Below are 27,871 nucleotides of genomic sequence, written 5' to 3'. Positions count from 1 at the left end.
AGGATCAGTGCAGAGAAAAAGAAAAACAAAATGGGGACTACTAACTAGCATAACCCTTAGAGTCTAAATGACCGCCGTTAATTCTCTCCTTTGTGAAATAGCTTGCTGCTGCTAAATGTCACTGTAGGGAGTCACTTTGATTTCTTGCATCAAATGGTGCCAGCACAGAGGCCAGTCACATGCCCGTCCATTCCAGGGTTAGCCGTGCACCACCAGGCTATAGAGAAGTCTGAGGGAAGGATGCCCATGCTCACCTCTGCAGGACCCTGCTTCCAGGAACTGGACAGAAACCAGTCAGTTGGCCGGGATCGGTCAGGTCCAAGGATTTTCGGTGCTGTCAACATAAGTGGATTTTGCAGTTGGATCGCGCCCCATCCACCAGCAGAAACACATTTTTTGCACTTTTTTGCAATGTGGCGCCACTTAATAGTACGCGGTCAGGATGCTGCCTCAGCCTCACTTTACTATACGTATTCACTGGCCCTCAGCAGTGAACAGGATATTCGTCGGGTGGTGAGAGGGAAAGAAAGCCTCTCTCTCCTGGTTGACCTGAACCTTCATGGTCAAGAACACCTCCTCAGAGGTGGATCTTCTGCATGGTGGCACTAGAAGAAGTGCTTATTTTTCTCAGTGAAAGGAATGGCATTGTAAGGCTGTGCGTGCCCACTTTTAGGAGATTGCGTTCTTCAATCGAGTTCCAAAATGATGTTCAGAAGCCCCCATATTTCACTTCTGAAGGATATTGAGTCATTTGACACAACAAATACTGACTGTAGCACAGAAGAGGGATTTCACAACAAAGAATGTGCGTTACTTGTTTCAGCACTGTAGTTTTGCCACAAAATTGAATTTGCGATGCACTCGCTGTTTTGGAGAGTTCCACCACAAAAGCACAATAGCTATGTTAATGCAGAAACTGTGGGTGTAAAATTAGCATGTTGTTCCCCCCACTCACCCACACTCTTCAACTTTTAGATGGAACAATGTACTATAAACCATTCCTCATTAAAACATCAACTCCAACAAGCAATGTGATGGCAGATAAGCAAGGCAAGGTGTGGACTACAAGATTACTGACATAGCAGGCAGAAACGATGCATAAGTCTTTGCACATACATACATGGCACATCACCTCACTCTACCTTTAAAACCAGTGTTAGCGGAGAATTCCAAATGATAAAGAATCAAGAAAAGACTGTCATCATCCTTTTAATGCTGGCTATAAATAAATAGAAAAAAGCCTGAGCTGAAAAAAGTAAAGCAATAATTCCTGTCTGACAAGCAGCTTTTTGGGGTGCCAGAAGCAGTTGTGTGTGCGCAACCGTTAGCCTTAGGTTCCATTTTAATGCTGGGGACTGGATTAGGGTTAGCACTGGTTGAGTTAGGGGAGAGAGACTGAAATATGTTTTCAGTGTAAAGGAATTTGTTACAACAGTTTTGCTTTAGGGATCTTTCTGATATCACCAAATTGTTTAGGTTTCTTTTCAGATATTTATCTGTGACAGTATTTCTCTAACCAGTTTTTTCTCTATAGTAGTGTCTCTCTGAAAGCGTTATTTATAGTGACAGTGAGTGAGCCTGGCCATATGGGCAGGCTGGGCCATGAGCAAATTAGGCTGCCCTGCAGAAGGTGGATAGACAGGTGACAACATTTACAATTGCTTTGAAATGATTCTTCATAAAAAAACACCCTAGCAAGAGCTCGGCTTAGCCAAGTCCTAGAACTTCTTATCTGTTCCAGAGGAGAAGAGCATGCCAGATGCAAGTGTGTCGCACCCATGTTATGGTTCCTCCTGGTTGGTTTTTGGTCTGTCAAGTTTTTCAGTCTGGAGCGTCTTTAGTGAACTGTTGTCTAAAGCATTGTCAGGGCACTTTTTTCCTGTGTTGGAACAACTCAGCTGGTGCTCTTATGAAGAGTTTTTACTTTTTATGGCTTTGCAGTACCATTAAACATAAGCAAAATGAGTAGGTGAAGGAGTCTGAGAAAGGTGTACCTATTTCGTGCTTAACTTGCTTGAGTAGGTGCTTCATATAGGCTAACACTCACATGGGCTGATCATCACTCATGTTGGGGTTAGTGAACCTGTCCTGCAACAAACATCTCGAAAACGGGGATGAGGTGCAGGCAGGATTAAACACCCATCCAACCCCAAAGGCAGATGCGATGGAAAAATAGGGGGAGGCAATGATAATCAAATGCTCAGACTGTTGCACCCTCTCCACAGATTTACACGGACTATTAATTTAGCTTGAGCCCCCAGTTTCATCCGACTCCCCTTCTGCATTTGATGATTGGTGTAAACTGAGCTCGTCCCAATGCCAATGCACCTGCACTGTTAAACAGTTCGGCATTGACAATAAAGTGAGATTGATCACCTGGACCCTCCTGCACACCCTCTGCAGTTTAGGATTTATCTAAACTGAGATTAAACCTCCAGATGCACCTGTGCTCTTCACTCAGACTGGTATGGACCAATAGCTGACCTTGAGCTCCCACATTCATGTGTATTCCTCGACACGGACTTGCTTTGACCATTGGGTCATCTTGACCCCTAGATGCATCCGTACCTGTTTGACCTTTAGCTCCTCTTGTTCCCCAGATGCATCTAGATCCCTTGTAAGGGCTAGCCTTAAATTCTGTTTGATTAGCACAGACCATAAGCTGATCTTGAGCCCCTGATGGGTGTGTATCCCTTGGTATGGGCTAACACTGACCATACTCTGATCTTAAAACCCAGAAACATCTGAAATCCCACCAGCAAGATAGCATTGACATTAACTGTGATTTGGCATCACTTGCAGCTGTTGACAGAGAAGGCAGATCCTGGGATGAAGGGACAATCTAGGAGAAAGTATTTAGACACTACAGGAACAGCAAGGAATATCTAGTACTCAGTGGCATCAGGGGATTCTTGAATGTAAGACCGCTAGGGATCCTCAAGTCGAGTTCTCCCATCCCCAGGAGGGATATTGGGTCATCCAATATATCTAGAGTGTACAATATAGAGCTGATGCTCGGTTAATGCACAATACAAGGAACAGACACACAAGAGAGAGCCAAGCTGTTCCAAACAGAACCAAAAAAACGAAAATCTATAGATCTGAGGGAATGAGACAAACAAAATTATATTTTTACATAAAAGAATGTTTTCCTGGGGGAAGGGGAGGCCCCATTACAGTCATGGAGGTATATGTGCACTCCCCAGCTGGATGCCTATATGTGATATATCCACAGTTATGGCCTGGATCATGGAGGCCTATGTGTGACATTTCCATGGTTTATGGACTAGCCCTGGTCTGGAATCTTAGGTGTGACATTTCCACGGATTACTGCATAGGTGCTTATATGTGACATTTCCATGCTTCGGGCCTATGTGCTTATGTGTGGTATTTCCATGCTTTCTGGCATGAGGGCTTATGTGTGACATTTCCACGGTTTAGGGCTTGAGTTCTGGCTTAACTCATGATACACAATTAGACTCTGTTAAAACTGGCATACCCCAGTATTGTTCTTTCCCCCAAATCAGCACAAAGAGCACTGGACTATTTATTCCAAAATTGTGCTTTAAATGCACTTTTGATTTACTCTTTTTCGAAATCTTTACAGGGCAGGGGAAGGCTCCATGGCTGAAATTCAGATTGGGTATCACATCTGACTTTCAGCAGTGCCAGTTGAGGATGTGGGTGGAGCCAACAGAGAAAGTGGGTGGAGCTAGTGGAGAAAGTGGGTGGAGCCGGCAGAAGTGTGTGTGTGGCTCCAACAATCATTTGAGCAGCTGGACTTCATATTTTACAAATTAAGCACTGACAATACTGCTCGTATCAGACATGTGTAAGATACGACCTAACATTTCTGCGAAATGCACAGGGCAGTTTGTATAAAAAAGGGTATGTGACTTGGAGGTCATAGGTTTCTTTGGCAGAGGACAAAGGCACAGTTTTTTGTAAAAGAATGGCTTTCATTCTGCTTAGAGTATCAATTCGTATAGAAGAGATATTCAGTGAAGGCCATAAAGGCGACTCCCTGACTATGTCTATTTGTGGAAACAAGACTTGCATAGAGCAAGTGACCCTGGAAGGAGCCGTTACTAGATATGGGATACCTGGCAGCATGCCACAGCAGCTGTGATCATTCAACATAATGTAACTCCCATTTGAAAGTTGACCAAAGATTGGACTAATCACTGCTGCCGGTGAACTGTACAGGTGGCAGGATAAGTTTGTAGTGGAACCGTCACAGGCCCCGTCTAAGTTAATACCCTGACAAAGGAGAGAACCGCTTAGTGCGTGTTCACAGTTTTCACCGCTAAGAAACACTTCACGTCCCACACTCCAAAATCTATGTGTGTAAGGTAAATCCCAGGATGTCTTGATGTATTCTTTACCCAACCTTTCATATTTGCCTGCTGGTATATTTTTTAGGCAGTACTGAAAATGGAAAGTTGTAACAGGCAGAGTAATCATACCATGTATGATCCATTCAGTAGCTGGGTTTTCTGCCACTGTGAATAGTAATTTCTCCAGTTTTTCAATGCTCAGCACGGTATAGTCTGCTCCTCTTTGTGCCAGTTTGATCTGTCTATCAGTGAGATTGAATTCTGCAAACAGTGACGTAGTATTGATTAAACGCCAAGGCACATAGCCAGAATGCAGGTTTTGAAGCGTCCAGCCTATTAGCATGATAGAACATAGCTGTGAATGACCATGTTGCAACATGACCAAGTCTTGTTCCATGATGTCTATGACAGAGGATACAATGCTGTCCAAAGAATATATCCTGGACGACAGAGTCATTAACCCATTGTCTACTACAGAGATCAATTTCTCGTATTCGTTCTGCAGTCTCTGCTTGGGTGACCTTCCATGCTTCATTATAAGCAGCGTAGATACCGGCATATATGAAACGTTTTTTGACGCGGTTTTCTTGGACCTAGCAAGAATTCCCCAAGGTCTGCGCCTTCTCGAAGTAAAGTTAAGTGTTGTTTTACATCCTCTAGAGTAGCATTCTGTAGCCAATCAAGGCAAAGTTTTCCTACACTGTAAGTTGTTACTACTCTCGGATGCTGTCTTTGGACATAACGTGAGTCAGGCCTATGAAAGGAAAAACCTTGAGTTTTGTTCAGGAATCTATCTTGACAGTTGTTTGTGTCTAAGGGCCAGAGCAACCATTTTTTCCATTCAGGATCTGATCTGTTGTGATGTAAAATATTATGTACGTTGACCTCATCCGGTGTAGTGCTTTCACTTGTAGGTGCAGATATAGACGGAGTGTTCATATCTTTTATCTTGGCTATTCCAAGGCATGATGTTTGTTGGACAGTGTCGTTCAAATCATAATTTGCACAGGGACGATACAGGCTCTAAACAAAGCTTCTATTCCCTGTACCTGCCAATCTTTAGTACCCCAGACAGTTTTTGTCTCAATGTTGTCTTTGCAAAAGTCGTAACCCTGTCTAGACAGTTGGACAATAAAGGCTGCAGGATAAATCTGTTTGGTATTCGTCAACATACTTTTCATTCCTGTCTTATTGACATTCTTAAAGTAAAATGTCTCTGCATTTGAGATATTAAACCCTGAAAAATATGGAAATTTAATTGCAAATGTTTTTGAGCTACCCTTTGGTGGCGTAGGACAATGTTCCCATTGGTTATACATAAATACATTTCTAGGTGTTGCAGATTTATGCAAGAAATGATGACCATAGTGGTTATAAAAATACAGTTGTTCATAGTCTGATGAACCTTATTAATATTCATTATTAGTAAATGCAGTTGACATCTCTAGATCAGACATCATATTATTAACAGTCCCGAAGTCCCAATCATCAGAAAAGGTACTAGAGGTAAAAAAGTCACTTAATGAAATTTTAAATAAATGTGGAATCTTCAAAAGCTCCGACGGGCCCAAAATGTCATATTTGGTTTGTCCCAAACTATACCATCTGGTATAGGAATCGCTGTGATGTTCACTGCTGACAAGTCTCTTGCTTCACGATGGGATGATTTGTGTGGCTGGAGAAGTAAGTTCACTCTTTTACTTGCTGTGTCCATTTGAATATATCTTCCATTAATCAGCATACCCAGAGTTATTACCAGAGCTAACCAAAGTAGAAAGAAGAATATTCCCAAAACAATCCATTGTTCAATCCATGGTGAAATCAGATAAGTTTTTTTCAGTAGATGAAAAAAGTCTGTTGCTTGTTCTTTGAAAGTTCTTTGTACTGGCATTGTTTCAGGCTCGCTGGGATCCTCAGAAAACGTATCAAAGTTCATGAAATAGCCAGAAGCAGTTCTGCCAATGGTTGGAATTGCATCAGGATGTGTTGAATTCACTTAAACCAGTTGATCACTTGTTACTTCGTTGTAGACATGTGGATCAGGACGAACTGTTATTTGGGTCTCAAGAGGTACAAGGTCCATAGCATTGTTGCTTAGTCCTCTATTTCTTACTGTTGAATCTTCAAAGGTGATGAGTCCGTCAGTTTGAACCTCTTGGATTATTGCTAGAGGAGTGCGTCTGCTACATTGGCGGAGTCCACTTGGCCTACTGTTCAGTATTGGCCACATAGTGTGGTTTGATCGGGTCAATGGACACAAATCTTTCCTCCTTTTTACCAGCAAGGGGCGGCAAAAGTACTGCTCTTGATCCGTGGATTGCTAGGACAGGTACTGGTTGTCTGTAAGAAGGCCCAAATTCCTTCTTGTCCGCGATCTTTTCTCTGACTAGATCCCCAAGCTTTCGGATCCAGACAGGCCTTGCTGGGACGGCCGGATTTTCTTCAGTGGTGGTTGGCTTCAGGATCACGTTGCTTTGTTGCTTTCTTAAATCATTTACGTCCTGTAAAACAGTCAAACGATCTTTGATATCAAAGTGTTTGTTTTCCACCGCTGTGCCTTTCATATCTAAGTCCGGAACCAACATTCTAGTCCCAAACAGGACCTCATATGGAGTGACACCCCCTAGAGAACTTCTTGTCAAGTTGTTAAGTGTGCATTGGACCCCATATAAATGTTTGACCCACCCATCACCCGAGCCTAATACCCTAGCTGTTATAGACTGCTTTATGTCCCATTTTTTTCTTCCCACAAGAGAATTTCCCTCAGGATGAAACGGAGAAGAATACCGCAATGCTACGCCCAGACTGGCCATGGCTTCTTTGTAAGCCCTAGAGCTAAACGCAGGACCCTGGCCAGAATGTAGTGTGCCTATTGCGTATGTTCGAGCATCAGCCGAGCGCTGAGGCCACATCTATAGGAACCTAGAGCACGAATCCACCGCGACCATGATATATTTATAGTTCCCATCCCTTTGTAAGGTACCGCAGTGGTCCAGGTAAACACAAGCTAATTGTTTATCTGAAATGAACAGGGGCATCTGCGCAGGACGTTTCACAGTAGAGACTTTCATATTCTCGCATATCTCACAGTCCAAAACATAATTTCTAGTCTGTTTCCTAATGCCGGGCCACCAGTATCTTTTTTTTAATAATGCTACTGTGGCGGAAACACCTGCATGGGCAGAGGCGGGCCCTTCATGTGCTGCTGGCATTTGCCCTAGTCTATGTTCCATGCTTGGAATTAGCCTATCCTCCACTCCAGGGATTTGAGCAAACAGAACATTGTTCGCATCAATTATATATGAGTATTTGAGTGGAAACTTTTTCGGTAAGGCCGCACCGCTGCCTTTGCTTGATGCATTGACAGCCAGCATTATTTTGCTGTCTATTTTCGTTTTTGAACAAGTGATTGCAGCTACAGAAGCCGTTTGCACAGCCCCCTTTGCGGCTTCTTCAGCTAATGAATTCCCTTCAACGTGAACGCCATCACGTTGGTGACTCAGCGTGTTTATCACATGAGTCTTTTGTAGTCCGTTTCGCAACTGAACTACTTGTTCCCAAAGCAATTTGTGCTTGATTGACCTTTTGCATCTTTGAAACCATTTTGAATCCAATTCTGTAAATATTAATTGTAAGATTGAACACAGTAAAAAGAATCGCACACTATGAGTGTGGGGAATTGGTGATCCGTATTTTCAAGTGCCATCTTAAATGCTTGTAGTTCAGCTCGCTGGGCTGTACAATCTCCTAGAGATTGTAATTTTGTGACCATTGGTCTGAATTTGCCATCTCGCATGCTACCTTTAACGATATCACACGCTGCTCTGTAAGCTTGTTTACTCCCTGTAGCAGGCTGTGCAGATCCGTCAGTATAAATTATAAATTCGTACCGGTCAAGAGGGAGAATTTCAGTAGGCACAGGACATTCGTGTTCATATTGCAGGAATGCTTGTGATTTTAAATATGGATCAAAAACGTATTCAACATCAGTTGCAGCAAGAGAATTAACCTGTAGTATCCATCTTGGATGTAAAGCTTTTGCATTTGGAATGCTAGCCTTTGTGACTGCCTCTAAGGCTGGTATAGGAGTCACAACCATAATGCGTTTCTCCTCTGCTAGGGCTCTTTCTTTTGCTACAGCGGTTTGAACTGCTGTCAGAATTTTTTCTGTAGAAGTGAATTTCATTTCTGCTTGGGTATACAAGTGGGATTTGTATGGAATGGGTACTTTTTCACCTTCGTTAAAAGTTAAGTAGGTGAACCCGCATTGACCCGTAATTATTCGGATCACTAAGTTGCGTACGTTTACGCGTGTTTGCAAGGGTTTCGTTGCTAACATGAGGTTTAACCCTTTCCGCGTAATTTAAAATGTAAGTTCTTCCCAAATTCAGGAAACCTAGAATCGACTGGAAATTTTTCAGCGTTTTTGGAGGTTGAAGCAGCGCACACTTTTCTAAAAATTTGTCTGCCAGGCTTTTGCCTTCACTTGATAGTTCATATCCTAGGAAAAGGACGCTGAGGTGGGCAATTCTTGACTTCTTAAAGTTGAATTTGTAACCCTCTGAGGTGAAGCCCAATATTATGATGCTCACCCTGTTCAAGTGCCTATCCAGTTCATCGTCTGTCAGATAGATATCATTGACATATGACAATGCCTCGTCATCATAAGTTTGTAGTAACACTGTTACCCTTGCTGAGAATAACCCCAGGCTGTTCTTGAATCCCTGGGGCAGTCGAAAAATTGACGCTGGGTCCCCATTATTGAGAAAGTGGTCAAATATCTGTTTTCTGGTGCAATATTTTGACAAAAGAAACCATTTGAAATGTCTAATGTGGTTTTATATTTTTACGCACAATGTTATTCATTATTGCTGTACTATGTGCATTTTTTCCAGGTTGGAGCCTCTGGTTGGATCTGCGCCCTGAATCCAGTTCACAGTTTTGTGCCGACTTCGAACGCGAGCATGCGAATGCGAGCCGCTGCTTGGAGCTGGGTGCTGTGAGCGGGCGAGCGGAAGAGCGAGAGGAAGACGCAGAGACCGCCAGCTCATGGTCTGAGTTCCGAGCTGTTCCCCGGCCGCTCTCCAAGCCAGGGGGTGTCTCCTCTAAATTCCAACGAGCCACGGCTCAGCGGGATAGCAGGGTGCCAGGGCCAAGAACGGTAAAGCGCGACCCTGTGCAGACCCGTGCAGGCCCCGTGCAGGCAGAGCACGCATCCTGCATTTGCATCCTGCAGCCCCAACCCTGAATGCCGGGGTGTATCGTGGAGCTTTGCAGACACTGAGGACACCGTGGAGGACAGGTGAGCCTCACAGAAGGACACTTCAGTAGCACAACGCAACAGCAGCACAACACGGCTTGAAATGTCAAGCGCGACTGCAATTAGCGGGTGGTCGCAGTGAGTGCGTGCCCTTGGTAGGTTCACTGAGGCGGCCCGATCAGATTGGGCGCAGCCTGTGACCAGCCCTGTGTGCCCCGCTTGCCATCCCTTACTTGCTCCTATGAACAACAGCCCTCATTTGGCCCCCTCTTGGCTCACAGTGTGACATTCCAAGGGACATTCCAAGGAATTTGCAAGTGTCCATCAACAGTCCCTCAAAGTCCCTCAAACTCTGCCTGTGCTCCTTCCTCAAGTCTTGGGGTCAGGCGGGCAGAGCGTGCAGAGTGGGGCGGAGCCGGAGTGGAGTTTTCCGGTTTCCCTCGGTTTCTCCTGATCCCGGTCCCAGCTCTCTGTGGTGGGATACAACTTGCAATATAATTGACGTTCATGTGGCCCTTGTGATATTTACAGTGATTACAGAGACACATAGTGATCACTTACAGCTACAGTAATCAAGGAACAACTATAACTGCAAACTGCAACTGCTCGAGGTGAAGTTTTTGAGAAGCGTGATAACTGTTGTTGTAAGCTGTTGTTGCTCTGCTTTGACCTGCGTATACGAAGTAGTTTTTATATCTGTATAACTAAGTGGGAGGTATGAGGTCGGGAAAGGAGCGACCACCATTCCCCCCATTAGAAGGAAAAAAAAACTACAAGTGACAGCAATTTTAAACAAAATAAAAATAAGCAGGGAAATACCAGGCTTCCAAAGCAGCTATGGTACATATATTTGGGAAAACCACAAAGCTCCCAACAAAGTTTGACTTTATGAAGGACCCAACAGGAGCAATGCTAACATTACAACCTAACTCAAGAGGACTACAAACACCAATCAAACCAGTGAATGAATCAACGGCAATATCCCAAAAACAAGATATGTTGGAGATCAATCAGTTGGGAAAGGAGCAAATTATGAAAAATAAATGAGGAATCTGATAATCAATGGGGCCAAATAACTGATCTAGAGATGTTAACAATGCCTCTAATAGGTGACGTGCAACACGAAGACCCAATCGATACGAGAACACAGCATGGAGATTTCGAACACCTCTTAGTAACAAGGGCACCATTAACAATTGAAGTGCAGGTAAATGTAAAAAAAGCCATTATATCAGGCGCCATAACGAATCTGGTGCAGCCAACCCAATGTCAACAAGTCAATTTAAAAAAAGGGGAAGAAAGCCGAAATGTAATAACAAATGCCAACGTGAATTTACTGAACCCCCTTCAAACCGACAATATGTCAACGTCAAAGGATGTAGAGCAAAACGTGGGTCAGGAAAATATCGAGCAGTCTAAGATATTTCAAAATAATATGGAAGATTACAATACAGAATCAGGTAATCTGCAGCGATGGAGTACACCTTATCAAAAGAATGAACGTAAAAAAAAAGCTAGATTTCATCTAATTAGGAAATAAAGACGAAGAATTGTATAGGCAACACTCTTCTGCAAACAGCCAAATCCAAGATGCACATTGTCCGGCCAATTGGGACTCAGGATCAATATGGGATCTGTTCTTTAGAACCTCACAAATAATATTAGAAGCCCTGGCTTATCAGTCAAATAAAATGGAGGTGCAGGTAGACCTGCCTAGCGCTATGGCAACCTTAGTAGCGGGAATTGATCACAAGATAGACACGCTAAACAATCTGGGAATAAGAGCTCAGTCACAACCAATACCCTCATACACAGATTGTATCAGTGCTCCACTGATTAACAAACTGGCCACAATTCCGGAAGTATTAAATAGAATAATTGAAGATCTAAAAGGAAACTTACTTAATCCTGGAAACAAAAATGGGAGTACAACTGAAAAAATTATGGTTAAAAAACGGTAAAAGATGAAAGTAGAAAGGATTTAATTGATGAAAAAAATGAAACCCAAGCAGGACGAATTTCAATTGCCTCCGATATAATACAATTGAAAATACCACAGGAATACCAATTATCAAAAACACAGAGAAAAAAACTACAGAAAGCAAGGAACAAAGTTACAAAAGCTTCAAAAACTCTCTCTTCCCCTGAGACTGAGCTAATAAATGCAGGGAACAGCCTATTGAACTCAAAAGGACTAACGAACGTAACTTTGAAACAAGTAGACAAAGCCATAGAAGTCACGAAAGCCTTATATTCTTTGTTTAATAAAAAACTGTCAAACATAATTAATAAAATCATCAAAGACCCAGTGTATTATAAATAAACAGATGCCTTAGAAAATCAGCAAGATCATAAAGGAAAGCAGCAATCAAGGACCAACCCTGGTAACTTGGACCTCATCCACTTCTGTAGATCTTATCATACAAGAATATGACCCTTTTTTGGCCTGGAGAATAAAAGTTACGAGGCCGCCCCAACCTTCCTACCCAAGCCCGTTTATTACACCGAGAAAAACAACTAAATATCGGGCGGGGTTGGAGAACAATCAGGCATACTCAATATTAAAAAATCCAATAGGACAAAACATAGGTCAAACATCAAAATTCTTTTCTGCGACCAAAAGAGAACCAATAGAGGAATTGCAACTAGGTTGGTTAACGACAGCACTCCACGGAACAAGGGATGATTGATGACTTATAAATGATGTTCACAAGAAGGAAGTGCCAAAGTTAAATGAAACAGTACGGTTATGCTCCTGGAACATAAAAGGAATTCAATACAAATTACAAAATGAACAGCTAACACAAAGGTCAGAAGTTTTTCAAATTATCTGCCTACAAGAGACCTGGGCAAACAAACCTTTTATATTAGAATGATTTAAGGGATACTATATATCCGCCATGAAAACAAGCAAATTTGGCAGAGCTTGCGGGGGCCTGGCAACTTTTGTTTCAACAGGAATAAAAATGGAAAGTGAAAAGGAAATACAAAATATTACCGACTGTTTGATTGTAAAATTACGATACAAAATATAAAAAAAATAAAACACTTCTATCAATAAATGTTTATATACACCCTGATATGCAGTTCAAGAAAAGCAATGGCTAGCAGTTTGTCAACTATAATACTTCAGCAACTGGAAAAGGACATGCACCCCGAGATCACCATTACGGGTGACTTTAATATGAACATGTTATGGCCTTATGTGAGAGATGAAGAGATACAAGAACAGAACTATTTATGGGCAATTCCAAGTCCCTGCCTTACATCGGACGCCAGGGAAGAGAGGAAAAGGAAAATTGGGAAGAACTTGCTAAAAGTCCTAGAATCCTTTGGTTGAAGGGTGTTAAACTGACGTTTTCCGCAAGATACACCACCTGCCTGGACTTATCAAGCCTTGGGTAACAAATCGCGAATAGATTATACAATAGCGTCATTAAACTTATTTCAAAAGATTTCAACCTATCAGATCAGTGAAGCGAACGGAAGTGACCATAATCAACAAATATTAGAGTTACAATTAAACTGTATAAGGCACGGAGAATATGTGGCACTTCTGGGAGATATAAACACAGTAAATTATAAGAAACTTAATTGGACGTAAAGCACCAAAAAAATCGATCACAGCAACATCAAAAGTAATGGTTGAAACCTGTTTTGATGAAGAAGGTCTGAACGCTATCGAAAAATGGTCCCTCTTCATAAATAAATTAGTTTTAAGTCAAAAACAAAAAACTAATAATAAAGATCAGAAGGGCATAAAATCAATGGAGCTGGTCAAATTGTCTTCGGAAAGTAACCTATTAAAAAAAAGATCATAACAAAATCTTGAGATTGGTTAAGAAACACCCAGGGAATCAAATTTATAGAGATAAATTAATGAAAATAAATGCAGAAGTAAGAAAACGAATTTGGACTAAGAAAATGCAAAAGAAACAAGAACTTTGGGCTAAGGCATTATATGCCAGTAAAAAGAATAATACAAGAGAATTTTGGTCTCTAATCAACAATTTAAGTAGATCTAGTAGAGCAACTACGTCCTCTGTTATCCCTGAGTCAGATTGGGTCAACTTCCTTTATTCACACCTAAACTCTAATATAAACACAAGCATGGACTGGAATCCCGGAATAAACAATTTGATAAAGTCAGAGGACGAAAAGAATACCGACATTTTTATTACGGAAAGTCAAGTATCCAAACTTATAAAGAAATAGAGATCTGATGCGCTCCCGGTCCAAATGGGATTCCAGCGGCCTTTTATAAAGAGAATGATTTACTATGGTCCAAATACTTAACATAAGTATTTAGTCAAGCGGTGCAAACATCAACTATCCCTTCCTCTTGGAGGGGTTCCATAATCTCACCTATTAAGTGGTCAAATTAATGACACTGCAAGACATCAAAGCTAAGGTTTTTGCCTCAGTTCTTTTAAAAGAGCTAACAGAATGGGCAGTGGAAAAGCATTTAATTCCCGTGAACCAATCAGGTTTTATACAAGGACAAGGCACAACAACAAATATAATAATAATTGGAATGTTAATGGAAAAATACAAAATGAAAAAAAAGTCTCTATATCTATGTTTCGTTGATTTTAAATCAGCATTTGACTGTGTTGACAGACAAATTTTATGGAGGAAGTTGAAAAATTACAGTATTAACGCTGGCCTTTTAAAAGCAATTCAATTATTGTATACCAAGACTTGGACAAGAGTTCGATTAGGTGACGGTTCGCGGTTATCTAAAGCAAGGATGCGTACTAGCGCCGTACTTATTTAATCTATTTTTAGCGGACCTTATGGAGGAACTGGACAACGAGTTGCCTCACCCACCAAAATTGGCTAACAAACAAATTTCAAATTTATTGTATGCTGATGATGCGATTTTACTCAGCCAAACAAAGATAGGGCTGCAGCGACTTATAAATAAAATATCAATGTATTCTACTGAGAATAAGATGTTAATAAATGAAACAAAAATAAAAATAATGGTAGTCTGCAATAGGGCATCGAGCCACAGCAAACAAAAATGGTATTTACAAAGTCGGCACCTTGAACAAGTAAAATACTACAAATACTTGGGATTATGGTTTGATGAGAAGGGTTCCTTCTCTCAACACAAAACAGAGCTGAAAAAAGAAGTAACTGCCTGATTGCGGCCTTTCGATCACTGCATAGCTCTCTGGGCGGTCCAACTTATCTGCCACTGCTAAAGGTTATAAAAGCAAAATTAATGCCCAGTCTTACTTATGGAAGTGAGGTTCTTGGTGGTATGGATTCTTTACTTTTGAACAATGCTATAACAAAAAGATTTAAAATTATGTTTCGACTGCCGACTAATGCCTCAGCAGCACAGATCCGACTGGAATTTGGATTTTGTAATCAGCAAGTTGCGAGGATGGGCCAGTATGTAAAGGTGTGGAAACAAATCAAAACTAATATTTTTAATCCAATGAGCTGTCTACTCTGGCAAGAAATGCAACAGACAAAACTTCTCGTTTTTTTACATACCTTCAAACAGCTCTAACAGAACTGTCTGCGCATGGAGATTTGGGAGAGATCAACAACACCACTATCCTTTAAAAAACTAATTAATAGACTAACAAAACATCTATCACTTTTAAAGGATAAAGAGATATTTTTTAAAAGATCACATGCCTGGATGATAGTGAATGAATACACTACCCTTAAAGTGTCACGACCGTCCTGTTCTCCTCAGGATCGGGGCGATGCCAAACAGGGGTCCCCCTCCCGACCTCCCCAAACTCTGATTCAACTTTCACAGAGTATTGTGGCGATCAGGCGAGGGAAGGATAGGGTAGGGGCAGCGTGGGAAGGGACACCTGAAAGACATAAAACATACAATTACAATCGTCTCAGATCCTCTTTACTCTCAGGTGGTCTCACTAGAGCAGCTTCCTACCTGCCAAGGCGTATCCCTGTCAATCGTTCCACTAGTACACACACGTTGTCTCTCGGAGACTGCGGCACCTGGATCTGTGCCAAAACAACAAGTACAAAAGAGGTCACTTCGGGCCAACTGCACCAGTCATCTCTAATGCCTCCTTTCTCCCCTGAGCTCATACGTACCCACTTGTTTCCCACTCGCAAATACACAGTGACAACAGAAAGAAGGAAAGTTCCCTAGCAAGGAAAAGAAAAACGGGAGAACCCTTATCGTCAAGGTTCTTCTGCTTGGCAGTGAAGGACTCGCTTTCCTGTGAATGTCTCGAACTCCCCAAGCGTAGGGCCCGGCTCCACCACATTGGCTGCCAGAGGGCCGATGTATTAAAATCAATAACCACGGTCCGAGGCCGGCTCCACCCACATGGCTGCCAGGAGGCCGGGGACCGTTTTACATCCAAACAAGAAAACAAAATGTCTCGTATCAATTTCACACCCCGACACCCGTCTGGGCTTCCCTGTTCACTCACACGGGTTACCTGTCGCTGAGGCGGGGGTCCGCTGCTGGCAGCAACTGCGGCGGGGTTAAGGTGCCCGAAAAGGACGCACCTGGGTCACCTCGCCGGCTCTGCCTCGCGGAAGCGAAACGCCGCCAAGACCAGCCCTGCGACGCCCTCCTTTACGTCGGCCGTCCCAGGAAGATCCCCTGGCTCACGGAGCTCTCTCCAGATCCAGAAGAGCAGCTCGAATGCACGCCGTTCGGACGCTGACTACTGCGCCCCGGATTCAGAATCACGAACAACGTCCTCACGCGTTGTTCGTGTAAATAAAGTCCTTCGCCCCACCCCCTGGTCTAGGGTTGCTGGGACTTGTAGTTCCGCGGGAAGTCCTCCGCGCAACTTCGTAGGCGCCCTGGCCCTCAAACCCTGACAGTACGCCCCCCTCCCCAGCGCCTCCTTGGCCCTGGTTTCCCCGGGTTACGGGCATGGAATAGGCGAATCGCCCTCGGGGCGTGGACGTTTGTGCTGGGTTCCCACGAGTCGTCTTCGGTCGGGTACCCCTTCCAGGAAATCAGGTACCACAGTTTTCCTTGTCTCCATTTGGAATCCACGATTCGTCTTACTTCGTATTCTAGCTGACCGTCCCTCTCTATGGGTGGCGTGGCACGGCATCTGACCGGCCCTGCCGGTTTCAGAAGACTGCAGTGGAACATGGGATGTATTCGCAAGGAGGCTGGCAGTTTCAACTGATACACCACTGGGTTGATTTTTCGCACCACTGTATAGGGCCCGATGTATCGGGGATGGAATATGCTACGCCATCGAAAGCGGATGTTCTTTGTAGAGAGCCATACTCGATCTCCCACCTGGTAACTAGGCCCTTCTTGCCTGTGGCGATCGGCCCATTTCTTGTACTGCTGCTTGGCTCGCTGCAGATTGACCTGTAACTTCGTATGGAGTTGCAATAGGCGGTTGACTTGTTCCATCACTGTGGGTTGGTTTTGGATCTCTCTAGGAACGACCAAGGGCAGGGTAGAAGCATGGAAGCCATGGTTGGCTCTGAACGGTGTTTCGTTAATGGAGCTATGCCAGGTGTTATTGTATGACAGTTCCGCTAACCATAACAAAGAAACCCAAGAGTCCTTGGCCTCCTCAGAAAAGCAGCGCAGATATATTTTCAGTGTTTGATTTAAACGCTCGGTCTGCCCATCAGTCTGGGGGTGAAAGCTAGTGGACAGAGCGGCAGTCACCTGAAGAGCCTTGCACCACATGCGCCAAAAGCGGGCCATGAACTGTGGGCCCCTGTCGGAAATGATAAACCTGGGGAGACCGTGTAAACGCACCACCTGCGTCAATAGCATCTGAGCTGTCTGCCCTGCCGTGGGAAGGTTTTTGCAGGGTACAAAGTGCCCCATTTTCGTCAGGCTATCCACCACCACCAAGATGGCGTTGAAGCCTTGGTCCATAGGTAGGCCGAGAACAAAATCCAAACTTATCGTGTGCCAGGGTTGTGGCGGCGTTGGCAACGGCAGCAGTTGTCCTCTAGCCTTGCCATGTTCTCCTTTCGCCCTAGCACAGGTCTCGCAGTGCGATACCCATCTTTTTACATCGGCGAACATGCCGTCCCACCAGAAATACCGTTGCACTAGATGGAGGGTCTTCTGATTTCCGGGGTGCCCTGCTAGCACAGTATTGTGACACCAGTTGAACGCCTGTACTCGAAGTTCTTGCGTGGGCAGAAACAACTTGTTGTTGTGAAGAGGTATGCCGTGTTTCAAGACCCGACAAGGGTCTTGTTTCACCCACTGCTGCCACCGCCTCATCGAGCGGCTGTCTTTGACCTGATCCACGAACTTGTCCGCTGTGATGACACACAGGACCTTCTCAGGATGGACGATAGCTTCCAGATGAGGCTGTTGGGTGCTGTCACTTTCTCCTAGTCGGGACAACGAGTCGGCCTTCCGGTTCTCTGAGCCTGGGCGAAACGTGACAACGAACTCGTAGTCCGCGAAGAATATCATCCATCTCATCTGCCTCTGCGAGAGGAGTCTCGCGGTCTTCATATATTGAAGGTTTTTGTGATCCGTGTACACGGTGACCGGATGGAGGGCCCCCCATAAATAGTGCCTCCACTCCTGGAAGGCTTTCTTGATGGCCAACAGCTCTTTTTCGGGGACTGAGTAATTGAGTTCCGCCGAGCTCAGTTTCTTGGACAAGAAGGCCACTGGGTGTAGCTGTCCAGTCTGTTTGTCTCGTTGAGACAACACCGCCCCCACCGCGATGTTGGAGGCATCAGCCTCGACGATGAAAGGGACATCGGGTTGCGGGTGGCGCAAGATGGGGGCGGAACAGAAGGCCTTTTTTAGAAGGAGGAAAGCGTCCATGGCTTCGGGGGTCCATAAGAAGACGGCCCCCTTTCTCAACAACCTAGTGATGGGAGAAGCTAGTTGAGAAAAGTGAGAGATGAACCTCCGATAATAATTGGAGAAGCCCAGAAAACACTGCACATCTCACACAGCGGGGCACCGGCCAGTCCTGTACCGCTTTCACCTTTCTCTCAGCCATCCTAAACCCCCTGGGACTCAGAATAACTCCCAGGAACTCCACCTCGGTGACCCCAAACTCGCACTTACTAAGCTTGCAGTATAAGTGCTGTTCTTGTAATCTTTTCAAAATCATTAGGACATGGCCCACATGTTGTTCCGGGGAGACAGAGAAGACCAGGATGTCACCGATGTAGACGATGACAAACCTGTCAATGTAATCTTTTAGCACGTCGTTCAAGAAATATTGAAATGCGCCGGGGCGTTACAAAGCCCGAACGGCATCACCAAATATTCAAAAAGACCGAATCGGGTTTTGAACGCCGTCTTCCATTCATCCCCCTTGCGTACTCGGACCAGATGATAGGCCCCTCGTAAATCGAGTCGCATGTAAATGTTGGCCTCCTTCACCTGGTCCAGCAACACGGGGATGAGCGGCAGAGGGTACCTATTCCTGATGGTGTTTTTATTTAACATGTGATAATCTATGCACGTTCGAAGATCGCCGTTTGCCTTGGCGATAAAGAACAGGGGAGAAGCTGCCGGAGAGCGAGAGGGGCGAATAAACCCCAAGGCACAGAAGGTATCTAGGTATTGCCGCAGATGTCTGGTCTCGGGCTCGGATAAGGCGTACACCCGGCAGGTTGGCATAACCGCCCCATCCACTAGGTCGATTCTACAATCATACTCGCGATGGGGCGGCAGGGCTTCAGCTTCTTTTTCACAAAATACTCCCCGATACCTAGCGTATTCAGGTGGGAGCTCTACTTCTTTTTCGGCCGCCGTGGCCACCTGCCACATCGGAGCTTGGGCGAGCGTGAGGGCGACGGACCCCCTGTCGGTCATACACTGCTCCATACATTCTTTGGAGGTGAAACATATGGTCTTCTGCCTCCAATCTATGGTAGGGTTATGCCCACGCAACCATGGCATCCCCAAGATGATCTCGTACTGGGGGGCTTCGATTATTTTCAAGGAGATGTCTTCCACGTGGTCCTGGTTCTCTCCTTGGAGCACCAATCCCACCACCTCCGTTTGCTCCGTGATAGGACCGGAGGTCAACGGTTTCCCATCCACAGCCAACACCGACTCCGGCTTGGTCACTGGGACCCTTACCAACCCCAACCTGTGCACCAGCCCCTCATCCATAAAGTTGCCCGTGGCTCCTGAATCAACCATTACGAGCACCGGATGTGTGTCTGTACCGGTCTTAAGGAACATGTGAAGTATTATATGGGATACTGTTGCGGACGCCTCGCCCCCTGCCAGAGACGGTAATCTCCATTCTGTCGCACGTACCTCGGTTTCCACTGTGTCGTTCCGAGGAGCGTCTCCCGCGGCTGTGGTTTCTACTGCGGTGATGGCCACCCTCTTCCCCATGAATCCCGTTGCTCGTTTCTTGGGCTTTAGGGGGCACTCCCTCACATAGTGCCCCTTTTTCCCGCAATACATGCAGAGTCCCAGGACTCTGCGGTTTTCTCTCTCGGTTTTCGACAGTGGAGGTCGAACTGCCCCCACTTCCATGGGTTCAGGACCTGTCTCCCGCGCTACATTCGGGAGGCGACTGTCCTGCTCCCCTCCGAATCCTGACCTCTCGCCTTTTCTCCGATCACTCCCCCTCTCTGATAACCTGTGATCAAGGCGTAATGTGAGATTGATTAAATATGTGCAGGTCGTAGGCTGGGGGTCTATCCTCGCCAGCACATCTTTAAGATCGTCCTTCAACCCTTGATAATACAGGGCCATTCGCTTTTCTTCGGGCCAGGCTGTCTCGACCACCAGCCGGTTGAACGTAGTCATATATGTCACCAGGTCGTTCTTGCCCTGTCGTAACTCAAGCAGTTCCCTATCTGCGCTTAGGGTGGTAGCCCGGCGGTCGAATACTCTTTCAAATTCCTTTCGGAAGGCGTTCCAGTCGGTCAGTAGAGGGTCATCGTTCCTGACCAGCGGAACCGCCCAATCGGCGGCATCGCCGGTCAAGTAAGAGATCGCAAAAGCCACCCTCGATAGATTAGTAGGGAATGATGCCGGACGACACGAGAAGTGAAGCGTGATCTGGGTTAAGAACGTCTGAATTTTTAATGGGTCACCGGCATACCTTTCAGGGCTAGCCAAGGGAATAGGCGGAGGTACGGTGACCTGTATTTGGGGTAAACCTACCCCCGCATCGAAGGGTTCCTGGCTTGTCTATCCACCCTCTCCCGCAATGCTGCTGTCTCCAATCTAGATGCCACCAACTCTTGCTGTACCGCGGCTAAGGCCTGCAGCACCTCCTCGAGCGTAGCCATCTAAACGAATCGCCCCGACCGGGAGGAGAAGGTAACGTGGGTTCGTGATTCTGTCACGACCGTCCGGTTCTCCTCAGGATCGGGGCGATGCCAAACAGGGGTCCCCCTCCCGACCTCCCCAAACTCTGATTCAACTTTCACAGAGTATTGTGGCGATCAGGCGAGGGAAGGATAGGGTAGGGGCAGCGTGGGAAGGGACACCTGAAAGACATAAAACATACAATTACAATCGTCTCAGATCCTCTCTACTCTCAGGTGGTCTCACTAGAGCAGCTTCCTACCTGCCAAGGCGTATCCCTGTCAATCGTTCCACTAGTACACACACGTTGTCTCTCGGAGACTGCGGCACCTGGATCTGTGCCAAAACAACAAGTACAAAAGAGGTCACTTCGGGCCAACTGCACCAGTCATCTCTAATGCCTCCTTTCTCCCCTGAGCTCATACGTACCCACTTGTTTCCCACTCGCAAATACACAGTGACAACAGAAAGAAGGAAAGTTCCCTAGCAAGGAAAAGAAAAACGGGAGAACCCTTATCGTCAAGGTTCTTCTGCTTGGCAGTGAAGGACTCGCTTTCCTGTGAATGTCTCGAACTCCCCAAGCGTAGGGCCTGGCTCCACCACATTGGCTGCCAGAGGGCCGATGTATTAAAATCAATAACCACGGTCCGAGGCCGGCTCCACCCACATGGCTGCCAGGAGGCCGGGGACCGTTTTACATCCAAACAAGAAAACAAAATGTCTCGTATCAATTTCACACCCCGACACCCGTCTGGGCTTCCGTGTTCACTCACACGGGTTACCTGTCGCTGAGGCGGGGGTCCGCTGCTGGCAGCAACTGCGGCGGGGTTAAGGTGCCCGAAAAGGACGCACCTGGGTCACCTCGCCGGCTCTGCCTCGCGGAAGCGAAACGCCGCCAAGACCAGCCCTGCGACGCCCTCCTTTACGTCAGCCGTCCCAGGAAGATCCCCTGGCTCACGGAGCTCTCTCCAGATCCAGAAGAGCAGCTCGAATGCACGCCGTTCGGACGCTGACTACTGCGCCCCGGATTCAGAATCACGAACAACGTCCTCACGCGTTGTTCGTGTAAATAAAGTCCTTCGCCCCACCCCCTGGTCTAGGGTTGCTGGGACTTGTAGTTCCGCGGGAAGTCCTCCGCGCAACTTCGTAGGCGCCCTGACATAAAGTGCAACCATATCTAGAAATACCGTGGACAACCCAAATAAAAAACGTATTTATGTCTGCAAGATATTGTATTCTTCCGGGACTAATGCACGCTAAGCCTTGGCTGAGACCAACTGAGCCAACTCCCTGTAGACTATGTAACCGTTTGGAAGAAAACATCATACATTTGGTTTGCATTTGTACATCATTGAAGGTCGAAAGAAAGAGGTATTTAAAAACCTGTTTTAATTAAAGAGGGATACGATCATGTAGACAATCTCTGTTAGCTTGCTTTAACCCAAGGGATATATTAATGATTGCGAACTTCACTAAATTTATTTCGCTTATGAGAAAGAAGTTGGAAGTTAATGACTTAAGCATATTAGGAAGGGAAGCTGCCGACAGTTAGAGCATCATTTGCATATGAGATGCTGCACAAAAGTAACCAACTTATAACTGTAAATGACTGTTAATTTTATATTAGTAACAAATGAATTGTAATAATGATGAATTGAACTTCCGTATTTAATTTATTTTATGATCTCTCTTGTATAGATAGGTTTTAGTGACTGAGTATTGGTGATTCTTGAATTGTAAGATTTTAATTAATCATGCAATAAAATTATTATTATTAAATGTTTTGCAACAAGAATTTAAGTGTCTGCAATCCAAAACTCGACAATATGTATTGCCTGGTTTGGAGACAGGAAATAAAGGGTTGTTCATTGATGAGGTGCATGTTTCAATCACCCCCTGATATTCAAGTTGATCTAAGATATCCCTGACCTGTTTTTTAGCTTCTTGCTTAACTGGGCACTGCCTTTGTGCAGTAGGTTGATTTTTTAACTGGATTTTATGGTGAGGTGAGTCCTCATCCCATCCAACATGATTTTTATACTGTGCTGGGGCTTGGGCTACTGCCCATTTCCTGGCTAATGTATATTTTAAATGAACTGGAACATGGTTGGAGAAGGCAGGCATAATGATGGCCTCGCCATGTGGGCACTCCCTGACAAACTCTGGTGGCCAGTCCTGTTCTGCTAGAAGTATATCATAACCCTTTGAAAGATGCTCCCAAAAGAGTGCTTTCACTTTTCTTGGTATGTCTCCCTCCATCCGGAGTGTTATTTCATATAACCTATGTGGAGAACTAACCCTGGTGTCTACAGTCTCAACTTGTATGTCTTCATTCAAGTCCACTGTCTCCAGAAGTCCCTTCAGGTTCTGGCGAGCTATTGTAACTTTTGCTGCACTGTCCAGCATGGTCTGGGCCCACTCTCCGTTCCTGAGTTGGATTCTCAGTATTCTCTGCATGCCTGATCTTCAGACCGGCTACCTTTTTCCTGGAGAATTGAGGTTTCGCTTTATTTTTCTAAGCGTGTTGATCATCTTTGGACTTCACGCGTTCTTCCTTGTTTTCTGACCGTCCTCTTCTTTCGGATGTCTGTGACGATATCTGAAAGGTACAAGAGGAACGTGTATCATTATCTTGATATCTGTCAGGTTTTCTCAAATTATCCCTATTCCTGAGGTTGTACCTCCTTTCAGAGGGCTCCTTTTCTGGAGGAGACCTGCCTCAGGAATGAGAACGCTTCTCTTTGGAATTCTATTTGCTATTTTCCCACTTCTTTTTAGAAGAGGTAGGAGTATTTTTAGTAAAGACCTTATCAGGACTTTCAGACAAGCTTTTGTATGTTTTTAAGTAATTCCTCGTCTGACATTGATTCAATGTCAGGGTCAGGTGTGTAGCCGGCTAAAATCGGCCATGTTGCTCCTCATCTACCTTGTGGACTGAGCCTGGTAATGTGATTGTAATGTTTTAGGGGCCTTTAAACCAGAGCTCATGCTGATGGTATGTGAGTAGAATTTCAATATCCTTGAAAGGAATGTATTCCTCTGGTGGTTCATCTTCTTTGTAGAAGTGAAAGAAGTGTGTTACTGGATTTGATTCTGGGAATACTATCCACGAGTAGAATACCTCTGTCTGGTGAGATTCATGTGACTCTATCACGAAAACTGCTCTACCACCTCTTGGTGTTAAGCCATGTTTTATACGTTTTAGAGTGATGGCTCTCCTTAAATTTGGATGGATGATTATAGCATCCTCGTCGGTTTCTTGAAAACCTGTACGTTTAAAAGCTGCTGCGACTTGGTCGGCTACAGCCCCACCAGCATCAATGTTTGTGCCATTTTCGGACATGTTGAAATGAAAAATGCAGAGCAAGTTTCAAGGGAACAAAGATAAGGTGCACAATATTTTGGGACACTGTATCCTTTCAACTTTAAACAAAACCAAACAGCTAATACATAGGACTTTCGTCCTACTCAGCTATGGAGGATATTATCCCTACCCACTCTAGACGTCTTATGGAGTTCTATGAGTAGAGGGTCTCTGAGAAAAGCACGACTGAGTTACTTCAGTATCTAGCGTTAAATTAGTGCCTTACCAAACCGTTGGGCACCATGTAGTGTAGTTCCTATATCCCTGATAGGCTCTGCGCATTGGAATGATATACACTATAGATTTGACATAGGACTAAGGTCAGTATGTCTCTATCGAGTATATTAAACTTAATTACTTGTGTGTGCCAGCTAACTCAGAGGTCACTAGAAACTTCTTGAATATACAAGAAGGGATTAGTCTCTGACAACCGCATAAACATGACAACTTTGTCTCCCTTTAGAATTGGAACAGTCTCAGAATCGTGGAAACAATAGATAACAGTTTCATTTAGTCAATCGTGCATGCTTCGTTTCTACAGAGTTGCACAGAAATAGGGAGACAGGCGTTTCAATAAAAGAGTTTATTGAACAGTCTTATTTCTCATGCAAGAGATATGAATTGCTACAATCGTAAGACCGACTGCGATGTACAATATGTACGAGGTTAGCAGTAAGATAAAATAATACTGCAATAGCATGGTTTGTAGCTCTGACATATATTAATCAAAATACATACAGAAATAACATAATGCTAAAATGTAATACTCATCTTATGCTTCTAAATTGTTCTACCCCAGTGTACCTAACCTAAGTGCAGTACGAGGTTTGAAGTATGTGCTGTTTCTAAACTATAGCTAGCTATATTTTAGTTTAGCCAAGAGTTGCCAAAAGTTTCTCTAAGTTCTAGTTAGCTCCATACCTGAGAATGAGAGAGGTTGGAATCTCTTTTCTGGTCTCGATAGTCTAACCCACCGCAAGGGAAGTCAGAGAGCACTGGAGCTGGATTCTCTGCAAGGAGGATGGCAGCGTCAGGTCAGTACATCAGGCTGGAACTCTATCTCCTTACGATCTTTCTGTGGGATGTATGATGTTACAACGCACACTTTTACAACGCATGCACTTACAACGCATTTTTTACAACGCATAATCCATTACAACGCATGACATTACAACGCATGACACTACAACGCATTTTTAAAAACTACCTTTACAACGCATTTCCATTACAACGCATACTACCTTTACAACGCATACCATTACAACGCATAATATTAAATTGCATTTAAGGTAAGTATTAGATAGTATAGGGGTAAAAGTTACTTTTCTAACTCCAGGGGGTGCAACAGTAAGGTAAGTGTTGGATAGTATAGGGGTAAAAACTTACTATTCTAACTCCAGGGGGTGCAACAGTAGGGTAAGTGTTGGATAGTATAGGGGTAAAAATTACTATTCTAACTCCAGGGGGTGCATCAGTAGGGTAAGTGTTGGATAGTATAGGGGTAAAAATTACTATTCTAACTCCAGGGGGTGCAACAGTAGGGTAAGTGTTGGATAGTATAGGGGTAAAAATTACTATTCTAACTCCAGGGGGTGCAACAGTAGGGTAAGTGTTGGATAGTATAGGGGTAAAAATTACTATTCTAACTCCAGGGGGTGCAACAGTAGGGTAAGTGTTGGATAGTATAGGGGTAAAAATTACTATTCTAACTCCAGGGGGTGCAACAGTAGGGTAAGTGTTGGATAGTATAGGGGTAAAAATTACTATTCTAACTCCAGGGGGTGCAACAGTAGGGTAAGTGTTGGATAGTATAGGGGTAAAAATTACTATTCTAACTCCAGGGGGTGCAACAGTAGGGTAAGTGTTGGATAGAATAGGGGTAAAAATTACTATTCTAACTCCAGGGGGTGCATCAGTAGGGTAAGTGTTGGATAGTATAGGGGTACAAATTACTATTCTAACTCCAGGGGGTGCAACAGTAGGGTAAGTGTTGGATAGTGTAGTGTAATATTATGCGTTGTAATGGTATGCGTTGTAATGGTAGTATGCGTTGTAATGGAATGCGTTGTAAAGGTAGTTTTTAAAAATGCGTTGTGTCATGCGTTGTAATGTCATGCGTTGTAATGGATTATGCGTTGTAAAAAATGCGTTGTAAAGGTAGTGCGTTGTAAAAGTTGCGTTGTAAAGGTTGTTCCCCCTTTCTGTGGCAAACCGCGTAGTCTGGGTTGGATCGAATCCTCCGTGAACCGCAATTTGCCAAGGCAAGTGCTGGTATATTTATACCTTGAAGGTGTCTAGGAATGCCACTATTGACGTAAAAGTCGGGCAGAGGAACGTCATGAATGAACCCCCAAGGAATAGATGTTCATGCATACTTAATGTGTTCTTGGAGAAATCCATATTCAAGCTGAGGGAAATTCCTAAAGGCTTATGGGTCTGGTTTTCCAAGAAGTTGTTGTGACGTGGATGGACAGATGTAGGTGGCCATGCCTGTATTTGGTTTGTACGGACAATGTCTAAATAAGGGCTGGATTTCTATGTCCAAATAAGGGCAATGTAAATTGTACCTATATAAGGGCATAAATCGGGAAACCTATATATGGAATCTAAATCTGCATACAATAGTTCAGGGTGTTTGTGTTGAAGGGAGAATCAGTTGGAGTGGATGGGCTGAGCAGCAAGGAGGCTGCTCCTGGTGGGGCATAATATGGATCTTACCTTGAGTGTGAGGTGAGGTGGTGTTTGGTATCCACTGTTTTAGGGTTGTTATGTTACCCTGTGTGTAAGTGCAGTAGAGGTTTGAGAGACCCCAGTCCTGCCGTATTGTTGTGCCTTGAGTGTGAGGTGAGGTGGTGTTTGGTATCCACTGTTTTAGGGTTGTGATGTTACCCTGTGTGTAAGTGCAGTATAGGGTTGGTAGTCCCTGGTCCTGCTGCTGTGTGTGCCTTGAGTGTGAGGTGTGATGGGTACTCTGTGTTATGTGGTGGTGTGGTACCCGTAGTTTGAAGAGTGAGTTATTTCTTGTGCTAAGTTGTGAATGGGGAATGAATTAATGTGGGTGAGCATCCACTGTTTTAAAGAATGTAACACTTTTGCTTTTGTTTTACCTGTTTTTTTGTTCATTGGATGGGTATGTAATTTTATTTTATTGTACATGTTGAATGTGTTTTATCATCTTGCATACACTTGATTTTTTCTAATCATTATAAGGGGGAGATGTGTTATAATCTAGTTGTTGGTTAATGCATCCTCCCTATTGTGGTTCTCCGCCTTGCTGCTCAGCCAATGGTGATGTCATTTAGAATTTTCAGGGTGTTTGTGTTGAAGGGAGAATCAGTTGGAGTGGATGGGCTGAGCAGCATGAGGCTGCTCCTGGTGGGGCATAATATGGATCTTACCATCCTCCTGTAACCTATGAAGTAACTTGAAGAATAAATCTATAACCTTTATCTACAAGACCTACCTGTGTATCTTTCTTCATTGTAACACAGTGGTAGCCAAGACTTTGGCATCCTATCTGAAAACTCAGGGATCGGGAATCTTCCAGGGGCTATTGCAGAAGCCTGCACAACCCAGCTGCATTTCTTGTGCTGAACCACTTCCTTAGGCACGTGCATTTATAGTAAAAAGATAACTGGCTTCCATATAGATATTAAAGT

The 27,871-nt window shown here is 44.4% G+C and overlaps 1 long non-coding RNA gene across 2 annotated transcripts in view; it reads right to left on the bottom strand.

Annotated features, from left to right (window-relative positions):
• LOC146857999 (uncharacterized) overlaps nt 1-27,871 on the bottom strand; it is a 406,095-nt gene that overhangs the window by 286,086 nt on the left and 92,138 nt on the right. The window contains exons 3-4 of one of the 2 annotated variants that reach the window (XR_014979636.1): nt 25,134-25,222; nt 22,226-23,447 (exon numbers count right to left, since the gene is read on the bottom strand). The exons of the other annotated variant lie outside the window; for it this stretch is intronic. This is a non-coding gene — a long non-coding RNA (uncharacterized LOC146857999). Of the gene's footprint in view, nt 1-22,225; nt 23,448-25,133; nt 25,223-27,871 lie in introns of those variants that run through there. 2 annotated transcript variants of the gene reach the window in all.

The sequence above is a fragment of the Triturus cristatus genome, chromosome 3_2 (genome assembly GCF_964204655.1).
Source record: "Triturus cristatus chromosome 3_2, aTriCri1.1, whole genome shotgun sequence".
In the NCBI taxonomy this organism is placed as follows: domain Eukaryota; kingdom Metazoa; phylum Chordata; class Amphibia; order Caudata; family Salamandridae; genus Triturus; species Triturus cristatus.
The sequence above is the reverse complement of the archived record's forward strand: the minus strand, read 5'-3'. Positions and strand labels throughout refer to the sequence as shown.